Consider the following 5,427-nt stretch of genomic DNA (forward strand, 5'->3'; position numbering starts at 1 on the left):
GGGTGGGAACACGAGCAAGGCAGATGCCAGTGCTGTGGGCCCCACGGGGGGGGGGGGGTGGGCGGCGTTGCCGGAGGGATTTTTCCCTGGGGCCGGAGGCTGCTTGTGACAGCCGAGGGAGCGGGGCTCTCGTCTGACGGTCGGGCGCGAGCACACTGGAACGATTCAAACGAGGCAAAGCACAGGCTCCGCGCCCCAAGCTGGAAAGGTGTCGCTGCATTCGAGTTGTTCCTGCGCAGCGTTGAAGCGTGTTCACGCTCGGTGACGAAGCTCGTTCATCCTGCATGATGAAGTACGTTCACACCCAACAATGAAGCACGTGGACACACAACGAAATGTGTGCACACAAACAGCGAAGCCTGGTCACGCGCAGTAGCGAGCGGTCTAAGTGTTGTTAGGCGTGAGCTCGCTGAGAGCAACCGAGATGAAGCAGAGGAGAGGCCCCACACGCCAAACTGGGAAGGTTTTGCCCTGGTTAAATCCTCGGCTCGTTCACAGGCAGCAGTTAAAGCGTGTTCACACTCAATGATGAGACGTGTTCAAATGCAATTAGGTGCGTTCACACTCAGCGATTTAAGAGCGTTGGAACGCGTTTACACGCAGCGTTTAAGCACATTCGCATAGACGAGTGACGCGCCTTCCCTTCCTCCTCAGGGATTAGAGCTTACTAGCAGCTGCCCCTTTGAACCCTGCCCCTGGGGAAGGACTCCCAGCGTGCCTGTGTGCCGCTAAGAGAGCTGTCGCTGGGAGCAGGGCCCCGCTGGACTGGAGAGGGTTGATGCGAGACGCTGCCATCGTGGGGCTGAGGCTTCCTTGCAAAGGTGTGGAGCCTCTCAGTTGTTCACAGCTAGTTCACACCCAACCACGAGAACAATGCTTTTGCGTATGGCCACCAGCCACGAGGCGCCAGGCAAGCTGTTGTAGGGGGCAGTCTTGAATAAGAGCCTTTGACCAGCAGACGGGGCTTGTGCGTCTCCCCTGCCCACGGGGGGTGCTCCTCCCACCGCACCGTCCATCTCCCCCTGCTCCAAGGCCACGCGACGACAAAACGATGCATGCGCTCACCACGTAGGCGGTGTGTAGCGCGTAGTGCTCCAGAAGCCTCGCCTTGGTGTTGTGGCGGCCTCTGGCTCTTCCCAGGCCTTCCAGCTTTCAGTTCTGGCTCGCATCTGACCTCTGAGAGGTACCGTACCGTACCGTACCGCCTGTGTTCAGTTTGGTTCGTTTTGCTTCATAACAGTGTGACGACAACATCCACGGCTTTCTGGCATCCTAAAGCCCACGATTTCTGCTGTGACAGAGGATTTCCGTTGTGACAGAGCTGTTCGCAGGGGGTCACCAAGCAGGCTGCCCCTGACACCCCCCTCAGCTGCACGCTGCTGACCGCACTCTCCATCCAAGCGCAGGCAGAGGGACCGCTTTCCTCCGGGCAGCCAGCCACCCTGTCCTTCTCGGACAAGTAGTAGCCTGCCTGCCAGACTGCTGGGGGCCCCTGCCCGGCACCAGCCCCCCCAGATGTCTCTGAAGAAGCGACGAGATCTACTTTTTGACAGCAGCAAGTTCTCCCCGAGGGGAGGTGCTCCGCTCCTGGAGGCACTGCAATACCAGGCCGATGCGTGGAGTGGATGGAGCAAGCTCCGAGTCCATCTCCCAGTTCCAAAAATCCATTTAATATAAAGTCCTCACATCGAGGACATATCAGATATTAAACTGATAAGAACAGATTTTTTTTTGATTTTTTTTTTATTATATACATTAAAATCATACCTCGTTCACCACCACCACCAAAATGTTCTCTTTTCCCGGTTCGGAGCTCTAAATAACACCATTCACGTCATAGTATAACAAAACTTTCCTGTACAAAACAGAAAACCGCTTCCCCCTTTGTTACAGATTCAAACTACAAAGCGTTTCAGCTCTCTCTTAAATATCAACACTTAACATAAAATAACATAACATAACATACATCAAAACAGTTGTTTCTCTTCACCGTTCCCTCCCCCTTCCTTCCCTCTTACTCAAACAATTTCTTCCAATCAGTACCTTCCCACTCCCCTTCTCCTTTCCGTCGATAGTACCCCAACTCTGCGTACGCCAAAGAAACACATTCCCGTGACGTAAAATAAAGCCCCTTCTGGACCAATGAACATCTCGTTTTCCCACACTGCCATCCGTGTACACAACAGCAAAACCCGAATCTCCCATTCCCACACTTTACGCCTCGCCAGACCGTACACCGCTCCCTCGTACCTCACACAATCCCCCCACCCTATCTCTTTACAAAACCTCGCCACTCTCTGCCAAACCTTCCGTGCATATGAGCGTTCCCATAACACGTGGAACACCGTTTCCTCCCTGCTGCATAGTTCCCTCGGACACTCCCCTGACCTTACCAACCCCCATTTCCGCTGCTCTGCCCTCACCGGTAGCGCCTTCCTGACCTGGGTCCCGACATCGTGGGGGGTGCGTCAGGGTTCGTCGCCGTCTCGGGTTCGCTGGTTCCACCCTCCTGGGAGGGTCCTCCGAGATCCGTAGTCGGCGGTCCACCTAGCTGGGGTCTCCTGACGTGCCTCGAACGTTCTTGCCAGTGGATCGGGGCGTCCTTGGGACCTGGGGGTGTTGACCCACGTTCCGTCCTCCTTATTGGGTCTGGTGAACCGTGAGACCCTTTGGCTACTCACCTGAGCGGCACGGTTGCTTGCGCAACCGGCGCTCGTTCGGACGTACTGGCGGCACCGCCTTCCCTAGCCCGTCATGACTGACGAGACCCCTCGCTGCAGCGGAGGAAGGAAAAGCAAGCTGCTAGTCAGCTCACTTTTTGCTGCTCTTATTCCGGCAGTCTGCCGGCCTGGGTTGGCGCTGGTCCTGGAGAAAGTGCAACAGCAGGCCAAGCGCGGGGGAAAAAAGAAGCGGTTCTCCGTGTTTTCAGCGATTAAACAGGGTGTCTTGCCCTTTTTTACAGGAGCGGCGTGTTGGAAGGAGCGGCGTGTCTGAAGTCCACCTGCACGCTGGACTGCCGAGGGCCCTGCGCAGCACAAGCCCCACCCCCCAAGCAGCTCCCTGGGAAACGGTGAGTTCTGCTTTTTGACACAGGGGTGCGCCGCTCCTGGAGGCACTGCAATACCAGGAGCTTCAGTTGTGGTTGAACACCCTTAATCACCGAGTGGGAACCCCGCTAATTGTACCTGAACAGGAGCACCACAACACAGACACGCTGCTCCTTCAGAAGCCGCTTGCCCTGCTTGCCCTGAAGCTGCTGGCCTGGCCTGGCCTGGCCTGGCCTGCTGCGTGAACGAGCCGAGACCGGTTCCAGTACGGCCAGACGTGGCCCATTTTAACACGCCTTCCAAAAGACAGAACTCGCCGCCGCGTGCTGTGCAGGGCCCTCGGCAGTGCAGCGTGCAGGCGCGCTTCAGACACGCTGCTCCTTTAAAAAAGGGCCAGACACCCGGTGGAAGACTGCCTGCGCCTGCGCCAGGGGAGCAACAAAAAGCCTGCGCTGGCAGGCAGTCTTTCAAACACCCTGAATTGTTGCCTGTGAAGGAGTCGAGGACAATTTAAATGGAGCCAAGCCTTTTCAGTTCTGGGTGTGGAGCCTCTCAGTTGTTCACAGCTAGTTCACACCCAACCACGAGAACAATGCTTTTGCATATGGCCACCAGCCACGAGGCGCCAGGCAAGCTGTTGTAGGTGGCAGTCTTGAACAGGAGCCTTGGGCCGGGAGACGGGGCTTGTGCGTCTCCCCTGCTCACGGGGGGCGCTCCTCCCACCGCACCGTCCATCTCCCCCTGCTCCAACGCCACGCGACGGCAAAACGATGCATGCACTCACCACGTAGGTGGTGTGTAGCGCGTCGTGCTCCAGAAGCCTCGCCTTGGTGTTGTGGCGGCCTCTGGCTCTTCTCAGGCCTTCCAGCTTTCAGTTCTGGCTCGCATCTGACCTCTGAGATGTCCCGTACCGTACCGTACCGTACGGCCTGTGTTCAGTTTGGTTCGTTTTCTTCATAACAGTGTGACGACAACAGCCACGGCTTTCCGGCATCCTAAAGCCCACGATTTCTGCTGTGACAGAGGATTTCCGCTGTGACAGAGCTGTTCGCAGGGGGTCACCAAGCAGGCTGCCCCTGACACCCCCCTCAGCTGCACGCTGCTGACCACGCTCTCCATCCAGGTGCAGGCAGAGGGACCGCTTTCCTCCAGACAGCCAGCCACCCTGTCCTCTTGAAGGCTTCAGCCAAGTAGTAGCCTGCCTGCCAGACTGCTGGAGGCTCCTGCCTGGCACCAGCCCCCCCAGATGTCTCTGAAGAAGCGACGAGATCTACTTTTTGACAGCAGCAAGTTCTCCCCGAGGGGAGGTGCACCGCTCCTGGAGGCACTGCAATACCAGGCCGATGCGTGGAGTGGATGGAGCAAGCTCCGAGTCCATCTCCCAGTTCCAAAAATCCATTTAATATAAAGTCCTCACATCGAGGACATATCAGATATTAAACTGATAAGAACAGATTTTTTTTTTTTTTTTTTTTTTTTTTTTTTTTTTTTTTTATTAAAAGCATCCTTCGTTCACCACCACCAGGAAAAACCTCTCTCCTTCACATCACAGCACAACAAACCTTCCCGTACAAAACTGGAAAGCGCTTGTCTCTTTGTTACAGGTTCAGACTACAAAAACCATTTTAGCTCTCCCGTAAGTAACAACGCTGAACATAAAATAACATCACATAACATAACATCTATCCAAACAGTTGTTTACTCTACCTTTCCCACCCCTTTCCTGCCCTCTCACTCAAACAGTTTCTGCCACTCAATATCTTCCCACTCTCCTTCTCCTTTCCGTCGATAGTACCCCAACTCTGCGTACGCTAAATACACACATTCCCGTGGCGCGAAATAAAGCCCCTTCTGTACCAATAAACATCGCGTTTTCCACAGTGCCATCCTTGTACACAACAGTAAAACCCGAATCTCCCATTCCCACGCTTTATGCCTCGCCAGTCCGTACATCGCTCCCTCGTAGCTCACGCAGTCCCCCCACCCTATCTCTTTACAAAACTTCGCCACCTTCTGCCAAACCTTCTGTGCATATGAGCATTCCCATAGCACGTGGAACACCGTTTCCTCCCTGCTGCACAGTTCCCTCGGACACTCCCCTGACCTTAGCAGACCCCATTTCCGCTGCTCTGCCCTCACCGGTAGCACTTTCCTGACCGCTCGCCACGCAAAATCCTCGTGCTCCCCCTTCCATCTTTTCCCCACTATCCCCTTCCAGGCCCTTCCCACCTGCCCTTCTGACAACTCTCCTATATCAGCCATCTCATCCTTCGCTCTGATTCCTCTCAGCACCTTCTTTGCTTCTCTCAGTCCCTCGCACCCTAACTCCTCCAGCCCCTTCGCTCTCAAAAAGGCCCAGGCCCGTGCATACCACTTGGGC

The 5,427-nt window shown here is 55.5% G+C and overlaps 1 non-coding gene and 1 pseudogene across 1 annotated transcript; both read right to left on the reverse strand.

Moving 5' to 3' along the window:
• Positions 1 to 1,571: 1,571 nt before the first annotated feature.
• On the reverse strand, positions 1,572 to 1,765 carry LOC132244259 (U2 spliceosomal RNA). Its single transcript, XR_009455849.1, has one exon. It is a non-coding gene; the product is annotated as a U2 spliceosomal RNA (small nuclear RNA).
• A 2,584-nt stretch (positions 1,766 to 4,349) lies between these two features.
• LOC132244261 (U2 spliceosomal RNA) lies at positions 4,350 to 4,552 on the reverse strand (annotated as a pseudogene).
• Positions 4,553 to 5,427: the final 875 nt, after the last annotated feature.

Source organism: Alligator mississippiensis, chromosome 11 (genome assembly GCF_030867095.1).
Source record: "Alligator mississippiensis isolate rAllMis1 chromosome 11, rAllMis1, whole genome shotgun sequence".
In the NCBI taxonomy this organism is placed as follows: Eukaryota; Metazoa; Chordata; order Crocodylia; family Alligatoridae; genus Alligator; species Alligator mississippiensis.